Below are 14,150 nucleotides of genomic sequence, written 5' to 3' on the forward strand. Positions count from 1 at the left end.
TCCAAATATGTAACTTTAGTCTTATCTAAACAGTGCGTTCATGCATTGTATCCCTTGTTTGACTGTCCTGAAATGTTACTAAGAGCAGGCCAATCATTGATGGTTACGAACAACAATGCTCGTAGGTCAAATTCATGCTGTTTGTGCTCATCCCACACACGTACACCTTGTTTGGCCCACAACTGCAAAAGTTCATCAACTAATGACCTTAGGTACACATCAGTGTCATTGCCGGGTTGCTTCGGTCCTTGGATGAGCACTGGCATCATAATGAACCTCTACTTCATGCACAACCAAGGAGGAAGGTTGTGGATACATAGAGCCACGACCCAGGTGTCGTGACTGCAGCTCTGCTCCCCAAAAGGATCCATGTCGTGTGTACTTAGATCAAGCCATAAGTTCCTTGGGTCATCTACAAAGTTCGGCCACTCCCTCTCGATTTTCCTCCACTTCGACCCATCTACGAGGTGTCTCAACTTTTTCCTGTCTTTCTTATGCTCGTCTTTGTGCCATCGCATCAACTTGGCATGCTCATTGTTTCTGAACAGACGTTTCAACCGTGGTATTATAGGAGCATACCACATAATCTTAGCAGGAACCTTCTTCATGGGGGGCTCGTCATCGCCCTCAACATCACGAGGGTCATCCTGTCTGATCTTGTACCGACATGTAGTGCATACCGGGCATTTATCCATATTCTCGTACTTCTCACCGCGGTACATGATGCAGTCATTAATGCGTGCATGTATCTTCTGCACATCTAATCCAAGAGGGCAGATAACCTTCTTTGCTTCGTACGTAGTCCTGGGCAATTCGTTATCCTTTGGAAGCTTCGGCTTCAATATTTGCAGTAACTTCTCAAATCCCTTGTGAGATAAACCAGTTTCTGCCTTCCATTTCAACAGTTCCAGTGTGGTACCGAGCTTTGTGCTGCCACCTTCGCAATTTGGGTACAACAAATTTTTTATGATCCTTTAGCATGGCCTCCAACTTCAGCTTCTCCTTTTCTGTATCGCATTCTCTCTTTGCATCAGAAATGACCCAACCAACACCATCAGCGGGATCATCTGATGCCGGTTGTTCTTCACCTCCTTCTTCTTCATTGTCTTCCATTGTAGTATCACTGTATTCTTCAGTGAACATAGGATAGTTGTCATCATCATCTTCTTCTTCATTGTCTTCCATCCTAAACCCTCTTTCTCCGTGCATGGTCCAACAATAATATGTGGGCATGAAACCTCTCTGAAGCAAGTGGAGATGAATGGTTTTCGAGCTAGAATACTTCTTCACGTTTCGACAGCCAACACATGGACAAGGCATAAGATTATCCACTTTGTTTGCCTTAGCCACATCGATAAATTTATGCACGCCTGCAATAAATCCAGAACCGCGTCGTTCGCCATACATCCATCGCTTCCGTGCATCGATCTGGCATCATACATGAATAGTGAAATGACCACCGTACATTGACACATGCAATATTTTTGTATCAACTACAGATGAAAAGGATAAGGTTGCTAACTGATACATCGTCATCGTATCTACTTTTCCAAACTCTTTTGCCCTTGTTTTGGACTCTAGTTTGCATGATTTGAATGGAACTAACCTGGACTGACGATGTTTTCAGCAGAATTACCTTGGTGTTATTTTTGTGCAGAAATCAAAGTTCTCCAAACGTCCTGAAAATTTACGGGGAGCAGTTTTGGAAAATAAGAAAAATATCTGCGCCAAGTTCCACCTCAGGGGGTGGGCCAGTGGGCCACAAGACCCTGCTCCGCCACCACCCCCCTGGTGGCGGTGGGCAGGCTTGTGGGGCCCACACGGCTCTGCCGCCCCCAATTACAGCTCTATAAGTTGCCTTTCGTCCCACAAAAAATAAAAAGAGAAGTTTTCGTCGCGTTTTTGATACGGAGGCGCCGCCACCACCTGTTCTTCATCTGGAGGGCAGATCTGGAGTCCGTTTTGGGCTCCGGAGAGGGGAAATCGTCGCCATCGTCATCATAAACCTTCTTCCCTCTCCAATTCCATGAAGCTCTTCGTCGTTCGTGAGTAATCTATTCGTAGGCTCGCTGGGCGGTGATGAGTAGGATGAGATCTATCCTGTAATCGAGTTAGTTTTGATGGGGATTGATCCCTAGTATCCACTATGTTCTCAGATTGATGTTGCTACTACTTTGTCATGCTTAATGCTTGTCACTAGGGCCCGAGTGCCATGATTTCAGATCTGAAATAATTATGTTGTCACCAATATATGTGTGTTTTAGTTCCGATCTTGCAAGTTGTAGTTACCTACTATGTGTTATGATCCGGCAACCCCGGAGTGACAATAACCGGAACCACTCCCGGTGATGACCATAGTTTGAGGAGTTCATGTGTTCACCAAGTGCTAATGCGTTGGTCCGGTTCTTTACTAAAAGGAGAACCTTAATATCCTGTAGTTTCCTTTTGGACCCCGCTGCCACGGGAGGGATGGACAATAGATGTCATGCAAGTTCTTTTCCCTAAGCATGTATGACGACACACGGAATGCATGCCTACATCACATTGACGAACGGGAGCTAGCCACATATCTCTCCGTGTTATAGCTGTTGCATGATGAATATCATCCAAACAAATCACCGACCCATTGCCTACGAGTTTGTCCTACTGCTGCTGTTACTTGTCTTGCTCTGTTGCTGCTGCTACTGTTGCTACTGTTGTTACTTGTCTTGCTCTGCTGCTGCTACTACTGTTACTGCTGCTGTTACTTGTCTTGCTCTGCTGCTGCTACTACTGTTGCTACTGTTGTCGCTTGCTACTGTTGCTACTTGCTACTACTGTCACTACTGTTGTTCCTTGCCACTGTTGTTACTCGTTACACTGCTGCTACCTGCTACTTTACTTTTTCGCTGACCGTCGACGGGAATTGACAACTTCCATCAACGCGGCAACGGAGGCACCATTGATACAATCGTTAGGAATAGTCTGCCGTCAACAAATCGTTTCTGACATCGTTGTTATCATACTAATTTGCTGTTACTACTGTGCTTGCAGATACTAATCTTTCAGGTGTGGTTGAATCCAACAAATTCAGCTTCTAATACTCGAGAGTATTCTCTCACCTCCTATAGGCGATCAACAAATTTGGGTCGAATACTCTACCCTCGAAAACTACTGCGAACCCACGCGTTGGTGGGCCATCAACAACATTCTTCTAGTTTCATGGCCAGGGAGTGCTAGCAGCATTCTTCTGGTGTCGTTGCGGGAGAAGGTTTGTTGTCATCAGCATTCGTCTAGCTAACACCAGAGATTGCAATCAACATTTTTCTGGTGCCGTTGCCGGGGAGGTATTGCTATATTCTCTAAGTCAATTGGGATTTATATATGCTGATCACTATGAAGAATCTGAAGGAACCGAAGACCAAAGTCTTGCCCTCAACTACGAGGGGAGGTAAGGAATTGCCATCTAGCTCTGCACGTGATTCACCTTCAGTTATGAGTAAGTTTGTGACATCACCTCCTGCTAGAAATCTTGATATGTCGCCTGTGCTTGATGATGCTTGTGATACTACTGCTAGGATGCTATGCTTGATACTATGCCTGATGATGCTATGCTTGATACTGCTAGAGAAACTATGCCTGATACTGCTAGAGATGCTATGCTTGATACTATGCCTGATACTGCTAGAGATGCTATGCCTGATATTATGCTTGATACTGCTAGAGATGCTATGCTTGATACTGCTTTGTGTGATGATGCTAGAGATGCTATTTTGCCTGATGATGATATGCTTGATACTGCTAGAGATACTCTTTTGCCTGATGTTCCACTAGGAGTGTTCCTTGATGCTCATATTGCTAGAGTTACTGCCAATGCTCGTGATGCTTCTGAAACTACCGATACTATTGAGATAGAACCTGCTTTTGCTCCTGCTAGATCTAGCTCTCCTAGATATGAATTGCCTCATATACCTGAGGGTTATGTTATGGAGGGAGAGATAGCTGAGGATTTTCTTGCATGTAAGGATGCCTATGACGCTGAGAAATTACTTCTCAAGTGAAAGGAAAAATCTCGGGAAGCTAGGATGAAAAATGACCCGAAGTTTGCCACTTCGCCTATCTTTGTCACCGATAAGGATTATGAATTCTCTGTCGACCGTGAGATAATCTCTCTAGTCGAATCTGATCCTTTTCACGGTTATGAGTCTGAGATGGTCATAGCCCATCTTGCCAAACTATCTGAAATAGCCAACCTTTTCACTAATGAGGAGAAGATCCGCCACTACTATATCCTTAAGCTATTTCCTTTCTCTCTAAAGGATGACACTAAAGCCTGGTTCACCTCTCTGGCTCCTGGATGTGTGCGCAGTCCCCAGGAGATGGTCTATTACTTCTGTGAGAAATATTTCCCTGCCCATAAGAAGCAAGCTGCCTTGCAGGAAATGTACAACTTTTCTCAACTCCAAGAAGAGAGTCTTCCACAAGCTTGGGGGAGGCTCGTCCAGCTACAGAATTCTTTGCCTGATCACCCTCTTAAGAAGAACGAGATACTTGATATCCTCTATAACGGACTTACCGATGCCTCTAGAGACCACCTAGATAGTTGTGTCGGTTGTGTTTTTAGGGAACGAACTATAGAACAAGATGAGACCCTACTGAATAACCTCTTGATCAACGATAATGCTTGGACTATTCCCGAACCACCTCCTAAGACAACTCCAAAGAAAAGAGGTATTCTATTCCTCAGTCCCGAAGATATGCAAGAAGCCAAGAAATATATGCAAGAGAAAGGCATTAGATTTGAAGATGTCAAAAATCTACCACCTATCGAAGAGACCCATGTTCTCGATAACCCGATACAAGTAGTAGAAGTGAATTCTCTGCATAGGTTTGATGAGAGTGATATTCCTTTTGATAAACCTGCTAGCCTATGCTTTGATGAATTTGACAACTTTGTTGCCAAACAACAGAGTTTCAATGATTATGTTAGCAGACATTTGGAACAAAGTGCTCATATGCTTAGCCATCTAAGTGCTTGTGTAGACAGAAATGTCAATGCTCTGAAGCTTCTGAGTAAACATGCCTCTATGATTACTACTCAGGTAGAACAAGTACTTAAAGATCAGAATGACCTGCTCAATGAATTAAATGACAACTCTGTCAGAGTCATTACTAGAGGAGGCAAAATGACTCAGGAACCTTTGTATCCTGAAGGTCATCCTAAGAGAATTGATCAAGATTCTCAAGGAATCAATGTTGATATACTTAGTCATCCTAGGGAGAAGAAGAAGGATGATAGAAACCTGCACGCCAGTTCACCAAATACTGTCACACCTGAGGAACCTAATGATATTTCTGCGTCTGATGCAGAAACACAATCAGGTGATGAACATGAACCTGGTGACAATGTGGACAGCGATGTTCATAATAATGCTCAACCTAGCAATGATGAGGATGTGGAGATTGAACCTACGGTTAATCCTGATAATCCACAACCTAAGAGATACGACAAGAATGACTTCACTGCTAGGAAGCATGGTAAAGAAAGAGAGCCATGGGTTCAGAGACCTATGCCCTTTCCTCCTAAGCCATCCAAGAAAAAGGATGATGAGGATTTTGAGCGCTTCGTTGAGATGATAAGACCCGTCTTTCTGCAGATGCGGTTAACTGATATGCTCAAGATGTCTCCGTATGCCAAGTACATGAAAGATATTGTGACTAATAAATGGAAGATACCAGATCTTGAGATCTCCACCATGCTTGCCAACTACACTTTTAAAGGTGGAACTCCTAAGAAACTTGGTGATCCCGGAGTGCCCACTATACCTTGCTCTATTAAAGGAAACTACGTAAGAACTGCCTTATGTGACCTTGGCGCCGGTGTTAGTGTTATGCCGCTCTCTCTTTATCGTAGACTTGAGTTGGATAAGTTGACACCCACTGAAATTTCTCTGCAAATGGCCGACAAATCAAGTGCTTTCCCTATCGGCGTTTGCGAGGATGTGCCTGTTGTGGTTGCTAAAACCACTATCTTAACAGACTTTGTTATCTTGGATATTCCCGAGGACGATGCCATGGCTATCATCCTCGGAAGACCCTTTTTAAACACTGTAGGGGATGTTATAGATTGCAACAAAGGCAATGTCACTTTCCGTGTCAACGGTAATGAGCACACAGTGCACTTTCCGAAGAAACAATATCCATTACATTGCATCAATGCTATCGAAAAGACTTCATCGATTTTTATTGGGAGATTTGAATGCCCTATTCCTCGTGTCAGGATGAAGTATGATTTGCTTGTTGGGGAGATACATATCCCCATTGAGGTGACTTAGTAGTTATTCGAAAATTCTCCGTTCTCTCTTGCAATTCGAAAAGGTTTTGTCATAAGGACTTGATCAATCCCATTGACGGATTTCTTTTGATGAGCATGCAACGGATGAATCAGAGAGCCACATACCTCTGTTTTGAGTTTTCCTTTTCTGTTGCTTAGAAGTAAAATGATAGAATTAGTTTAGTTTTTCCTATTTTCTGTTTTAGCGTCCCGGAGAAAAATACCTCGAAAATAAAAGTTCTCCGATGGTCCTGAAAATTTAGTATGATTTTTTGTGGAATTTTTGAAAATTTCTGGGCCTGAGAGCTGGCCTGGGGGCCAAACGAGTGGGCCACAAGCCCTGCCACCGCCACTTACCCCCCTGGTGGCGGGTCGCAAGCTTGTGGGGCCCACAGGCACCCCCTCCACTCATTCCAGCTCTCAGCCTCTTCTTCCACCTCCAGAAAAAATTGTTTCGCAGTTCAAACCCGTGTTCTTGCTCATTTGGCTGTGATTTTCGATCTCCTTGCTCAAAGCACCATTCTCCGAACCGTTTTGGGGAAATTACTCCTTGGTAAGTGACTCCTCCATTGGTCCAATTAGTTTTTGCTCTAGTGTTTTATCCTTCGCGTATTCTTGCTACCTTGGTGACCCTGTTCTTGAGATAGAAATGTTGATTTTAGCTGGTCCCAAGTAGTTTTAGCGCGTGATACGGTCTCTAGGCACTAGTAGGAGTAGTTGCTACAAGGTGTGGTGGGTCTTTATTCACTTTTCTCTTGAACTTCAACAATTTCAGCATAAGGAAATTATGTCCAGGAGGAAGTTTCATGGTGGTTCCTCAAGTAAGAAGGGTCCTCGTCTCTCTTTTCGGGAGCCCGAACCTTTTCAACTAAGGGACGCACCAGTACAACCATGTGAATGGCCTTCCGATGAGTTCATGATCGAAGCAGGTTTCAAGGATGAGTTTGATGCATTTGTCCGCAATGTCGGGTTAGAAGAATTCCTCTCAGATAAATGTGAACGGTATGCTATGCTCACTGCCTCTTTCATGCATAGATTTAAAATTTTAGTTGGCCGTGAATCATCCATGTTGTCTGATCTGTACGATAAATCCTATACCGTGGATCTGGAGGATTTCAATAGGATTTGCAAGATACCCGATTGGGGTAGTGTTAATGATCCTCCTAAGTCTTTGGTCAGAGACTTTGTCTCCAGTATAACTGTTGGAGAAACCAGAGATATCACGCAAGCCACCATAGGAAGCATCCATTTCCCTGCCTTGCACTACCTTGCCCTCTTCATAGGTAGGTGCATTAACGGCAAGGGTGCACATTGTCACCTATGCGCTTCCGACCTTAGTATCCTTAAGAGCGCAGTAATAGGTGACACGAGCTTCAATATGGGAGCTACTATAGCAAGGAGGCTGAATAAAAATGCCAGTGAGGGGGATTTCTTTGGTGGAGTTTATGCTACACGCTTAGCAAATTTTCTTGGGGTATCCATCCGTCCAGAAGACCCTCCTCTCCATACAGCCTACCTTGATCGTGTCGCTCTAACACGCTACTAGTTCCTTGAGAGAGATCATGGATCCCTCCTATACCGCTTGATATTTAACCGGCAGCATGTTTTTCATATTACCCTTCCTGCTCCTGCTTTCTTTGACTTACAGGTAAAACGAAGATACTACATAACCATAGGAGAGGCAGAGGAGTATGAGAGGGAGGCGACGGCTGCTCGACTTCGTGAGGCAGCTATTCAGGAAGTGGCTGCAGCACTCCCGTATAACACCCATTATGACTTTGGGTTTCGCCAGGATCATTCATGGGAGTAGACCAAGCTAGGCCAAAAGCCTAAGCTTGGGGGAGTACGTGTTCTCACCGACTTTACATTCATGCTTATGCTTTCACTTTGTTAGCCGGTGTTTACATTTTGCCACTGTATTATCCATGCTAGTTTCTTTTCGTTTTCTTGTTTTCTTGTTTTGTGTCCTTTTGAGAAAACCCAAAAAGATTTTTCTTTCTTCTTTTGCTTGTTGGGAGCTTTCCCGTGTAAATAGTTTTCTTTTTCTTTGTGTCAAGGTAGAAGATATTGGTTACAATGTTTAGTGGTTCTTACATGCTTACCTGTTTAGCTTTCAAAGAGCCATATTATTTTGTCTTCTCCTTTGTGTTTGCCTGCAGATTCAGCTTAGTCCAATGCGCTTATTATTGTTCACATCATTTGATCGTGCAAATGAAAGGCAACAATGATGATATATGATGAAGTGACTGAGACTGAAAAGCTGGTATGAACTCTATCTAATTTTTTTTGTAAATATGACTAGCTTGTCGAACCAGATTTAGCTTTGTTGTGAGAGAACCATGTTTGCAATGACAACTTAGAGATCATAGTTTCTGATGCCATGCTTATTTAGCTGAGAGCTTATAATGGTTTGTCTTGAATGCCAACATAGATTTTGACATGACTATGATGTAGTATGATAGGATGGTATTCTCCTTTGAATGTTTCAAGTGGCTTGACTTGGCGCATGTTCATGCACGTAGTTGAAACGAAATCAACATAGACTCTATGATGTTCGTGTTCATGGTGATTTATATCCTGTTCATGCTTGCATTTAATGTTAGTCAAACTCATTGCATCTTGATGACTGTTGTCGCTCTCTAGTTGGTCGCTTCCCAGTCTTTTGCTAGCCTTCACTTGTACTAAGCGGAATACTGCTTGTGCATCCACTTCCATAAACCCAAAAGTTTTTCCATGAGAGTCCACCATACCAACCTATTTGCGGTATCTACCTGCCGTTCCAAGTAAATTTGCATGTGCCATTCTCTAAACCTTCAAGAAATAATCTGTTTTGCATGCCCGAACCGCTCATGTGGTGACAGAGGGCTATTGGTATCTTCCATGCTAGGAGTGTTATCCTCGACATGTGTTTATTCACAGTCATTCACGAGAAAGGGGCCGGTATTTGGAATGCCCAGTTCCACGCTTAAATCGAAAACATAACTGTAAAACAAGACTCCCCCCGGATTGATGTTAGTATGGATGGTACCCGAGGATTCGGCTAGTCGTGAAGTGTGATTGATTGGTGGTGGGGGAGTTAAAACTTTACTTTTCTGTTTGGGAACCTCCTATAGCATGAGTAGCATGGAAGATATTGAGAACTCTTGGTCATTGCGTTGACAATGAAAGCATGCCACCCAAAATTATTATCTCTGTTTTCAAAGCTTGAGCTCTCGCACCTCTGCAAATCAATGCTTCCCTCTGCGAAGGGTCTGTCTATTTATTTTCCTGTTGAGTCATCCTCCTCTTATATAAGCACCAATTAGAGAGCACCTCTTTCATTTTTATGCTTTGCTTTTGATTGATATTGAGTATGACTATGACTGGATCTTCGTTGCTATGAATTACAATGTTTAGTCAGCCCTTGATCTTTGAAAGTGCTCTGCATTTATGTTTTGCGGTCTCAGAAAGAGCTAGCGAGATACCACCTATTCATATTGCTTCATGCTTGTTTTGATTGAAGTGTTGGAATTTGAAACTCATTATTATTTGCTCGTTAGCTGATTATGCCATTGATATTAGTTTACCGTGAGACCTTTGTGTCATTTGCTTATGTGGTTAACTTGTGATCTTGCTGAAATTCTGATTATGAGTTAGACATAGTTGCAACAACAATATCAAACAGAGTTTGTCAAAGTTTTTCTTTCTCTCTCAGTTTGTCAACTGAGTTGCTTGAGGAAAGCAAGGTTTTAAGCTTGGGGGAGTTGATACGTCTTCATCGTATCTACTTTTCCAAACTCTTTTGCCCTTGTTTTGGACTCTAATTTGCATGATTTGAATGGAACTAACGTGGACTGACGCTGTTTTCAGCAGAATTACTTTGGTGTTATTTTTGTGCAGAAATCAAAGTTCTCCAAACGTCCTAAAAATTTACGGGGCGCACTTTTGGAAAATAAGAAAAATATATGCGCCAAGTTCCACCTCAGGGGGTGGGCCAATGGGCCACAAGCCCCTGCTCCGCCACCACCCCCTGGTGGCAGTGGGCAAGCTTGTGGGGCCCACACGGCTCTGCTACCCCCAATTCCAGCTCTATAAGTTGCCTTTCATCCCAGAAAAAATAAAAAGAGAAGTTTTCGTCGCGTTTTCGATACGGAGGTGCTGCCACAACCTGTTCTTCATCTGGAGGGCAGATCTGGAGTCCGTCTAGGGCTCCGAAGAGGGGAATTGTCGCCATCGTCATCATCAACCTTCTTCCCTCTCCAATTCCATGAAGCTCTTCGTCGTTCGTGAGTAATCTATTCGTAGCCTCGCTGGGCGATGATGAGTAGGATGAGATCTATCATGTAATCGAGTTAGTTTTGATGGGGATTGATCCCTAGTATCCACTATGTTGTGAGACTGATGTTGCTACTACTTTACCATGCTTAACGTTTGTCACTAGAGCCCGATTGCCATGATTTCAGATCTGAAATTATTATGTTGTCACCAATATATGTGTCTTTTAGATCCGATCTTGCAAGTTGTAGTTACCTGCTATGTGTTATGATCCGGCAACCCCGGAGTGACAATAACCGGAACCACTCCCGGTGATGACCATAGTTTGAGGAGTTCATGTGTTCACCAAGTGCTAATGCATTGGTCCGGTTCTTTAGTAAAAGGAGAACCTTAATATCCCGTAGTTTCCTTTTGGACCCCGTTGCCACGGGAGGGATGGACAATAGATGTCATGCAAGTTCTTTTCCCTAAGCACGTATGACGACACACGGAATGCATGCCTACATCACATTGACGAACGGGAGCTAGCCACATATCTCTCCGTGTTATAGTTGTTGCATGATGAATATCATCCAAACAAATCAATGACCCATTGCCTACGAGTTTAACCTACTGCTGTTGTTACTTGTCTTGCTCTGCTGCTGCTCCTACTGTTGCTACTGCTGTTACTTGTCTTGCTCTGCTGCTGCTGCTACTGTTACTGCTGTTGTTACTTCTCTTGCTCTGCTGCTGCTACTACTGTTGCTACTGCTGTCGCTTGCAACTGTTGCTACTTGCTACTGCTGTCACTACTGTTGTTCCTTGCCACCATTGTTACTCGTTACACTGCTGCTACCTGCTACTTTACTTTTTCGCTGACCGTTGACGGGAATTGACAACTTCCGTCAACGCGGCAACGGAGGCGCCATTGATACAATCGTTAGGAATAGTCTGCCGTCAACAGATCATTTCTGACACCGTTGTTATCATACTACTTTGTTGTTACTACTATGCTTGCAGATACTAATCTTTCAGGTGGTGTTGAATCCGACAAATTCAGCTTCTAATACTCGAGAGTATTCTCTCACCTCCTATAGGCGATCAGCAAATTTGGGTCGAATACTCTACCCTCGAAAACTGCTGCGAACCCACGCACTGGTGGGCCATCAACAACATTCTTCTAGTTTCATTGTCGGCGAGTGCTAGCAGCATTCTTCTGGTGCCGTTGCAGGAGAAGGTTTGTTGTCATCAGCATTCGTCTAGCTAACGCCAGAGATTGCAATCACCAACCTCGGTCGAGGATACCATTTTGTGTGAACTTTAGTGTGACTCGGACATTAGTCCCGGTTCGTAATGTACTCCGAAGTGCACCGGTCACCGTACATCCATTGGCAATTCATCTCCATTATGAATTAAGTATATCAAAAAACCATTGCACAACATCATGAATAAAGAAATGACCAAATTAATACAAGTTCATCATCACATTAAAACCAAAGGACAGTAGTGATCAAATGTTGTTATTGCAAAAAATAAATACATAAAGTTCTCTCATAAAACAACATACAACCATGTAAAACATTTAAATGCAACAACAAATGCGATCAAAATCGCAACTAAGATAACAATTGACCCAACAGCATAATGATACCAAGCCTCTTTATCAATGGCATATTTTCTAATATTCCTAATCTTCAAGCGCATTTCATACATCTTCAAGCGCATTGCATCCATCTTCAACCGCATCGCATCGATCTTCATCTTGCGATCATCGATGACATCGGCGACATGCAACTCCAGTTCCATATTCTTCTCCTCAACTATTTTCAATTTTTCCTTCAAGTTTTCGTTTTCTTTTTCAACCAAATTTAACTTCTCGATAAGAATATCTATGTGGGTTGAAATTTCCGGTTCACATACCTCATCTGAATCATTTAGTGTTATAAAAGATAATATATACCACATCTGAATCATAGACAGGACGAGGGCCGACGGAGGCGGATACCAAAACCATCGCACTATATAATAACAAAAAATAATGAAAGTAAGTAATTTATACAAGTATGTATCTAAATCATACAAGTAAGATTTTTTTTCTTTTAAAAAGAAGATAAGAACAAGAGGCTCACCACGGTGGTGCTCGCGACAAGATCGCCGCGGGCGGTCGACAACGGTGAGGACGGGCACGGGACGACACCCTACACATGTGCAGACTCTAAGAAGTTAATTTGAGCATTTGAAATGAGCTAAATTAGAGTGACAGATGAAAGGATGAAGTAGCTAACCTTTTAAAACACTTGTGCAGTTGGTGCATGGCCAAACCTAGACAAATATTGAGGAAAATGGAGCTTGGAGGTCGAGGTTGAAGAGGAGAAAGCTTAAGTAGTGTGGCTTGGGCATTTCATCGAACACCTCATGTGCATGAACTAGAGTGGCAAGAGCACGGCATGGGCACACCTCAACAGCCAAAAATAGAGGAGAGGGTGGGCAGGGGCGAGGGTTTATATAGGCAACACTTTAGTCCCGTTTTTTGTCTAAAACCGGAACTAATAGCCTACCCTTTAGTTCCGGTTCTTACCACAAACCGGGACTAATGCTCTGCGGCACGCCACGTGGCAGTCACTGGATCTTTAGTCCCGATTTTTGCCACGAACAGGGACTAATGAGATGAACCGAACAGGGACCAATGCCCTAGCAAACTGAACAGGGACCAATGCCCCGAACAGGGACTAATGAGATGAACCGAACGGGCATTGGTCCTGGTTTTAGTTAGAACCGGAACTAATATGGTTTTTCACTCCGACCGAAAGACCCATTTTCTACTAGTGCTTCTGGTCCGTGGTCTTCTTGATTGCGGGCTCATCGGACCCGGCAGTGAGGCCGAGCGCCAGCCCGTGGCGGCCGTGCAGGCGGCTTGTCCCATGCCCGCCTAGCACGTGGAACGACGGGAAGGCGCGGCTGCACGTCTTGCAGACGAACTCGCCGTCCGCGTCGCGGCGCTGCTTTTTGCTGATGCGATCGACCATGGCGCTGAGGGTGAGCGAGAGGGATAAGGGCACCTCGGCCTGGTCTTTGCACTGCTGGGCAGCTAGAAACCGTGCGGTGGATCGGTGCGTCATACGCATGCATGTGATGAGCATGTGTGACCTACTGCGCCAACTGTGCATGGCATGGGGAGATTGTACACGTAGCAGCGGTGCGGTTCGCGTCGGCATGGGCTTGTTGTTTCGTCGGGGTATGACGAGGCCAGAAACGCGGGCAGAAACGCCAGCTAGGGTGGCGTTTCGGCCTGGGCGGCAACGCCATCTAGGGTGGCGTTTTCATGTGGATCAGCGACACGAGCAAGTTCCGCATTTAAATGTGGAGCAGAAACGCCAATGTGGACGTGGAACATCAACGCCACGGACTGTGACATTTTTAAAAGAGTGAGATCGTAAAATACTTTCAGACCAAGTTCAGTTTGTGACAAAGATTGCTGAAAAAGTCAGAACAATAAAAAACCCAAAACATTTGAGTTATGTGACGTAACTGTAGAAAAGCATGAAAGATACAGAGTGTCACTACTGACACAAAGTCTTCATTATCCAAAGTTCCAAAGTGTATA

The 14,150-nt window shown here is 43.9% G+C and overlaps 1 pseudogene; it reads right to left on the reverse strand.

Moving 5' to 3' along the window:
- The window catches only part of LOC123405449, a 71,560-nt pseudogene extending 57,895 nt beyond the window's left edge, over positions 1-13,665 (reverse strand).
- Between the last annotated feature and the right edge of the window lie 485 nt (positions 13,666-14,150).

This window comes from Hordeum vulgare, chromosome 6H (assembly GCF_904849725.1).
Source record: "Hordeum vulgare subsp. vulgare chromosome 6H, MorexV3_pseudomolecules_assembly, whole genome shotgun sequence".
In the NCBI taxonomy this organism is placed as follows: domain Eukaryota; kingdom Viridiplantae; phylum Streptophyta; class Magnoliopsida; order Poales; family Poaceae; genus Hordeum; species Hordeum vulgare.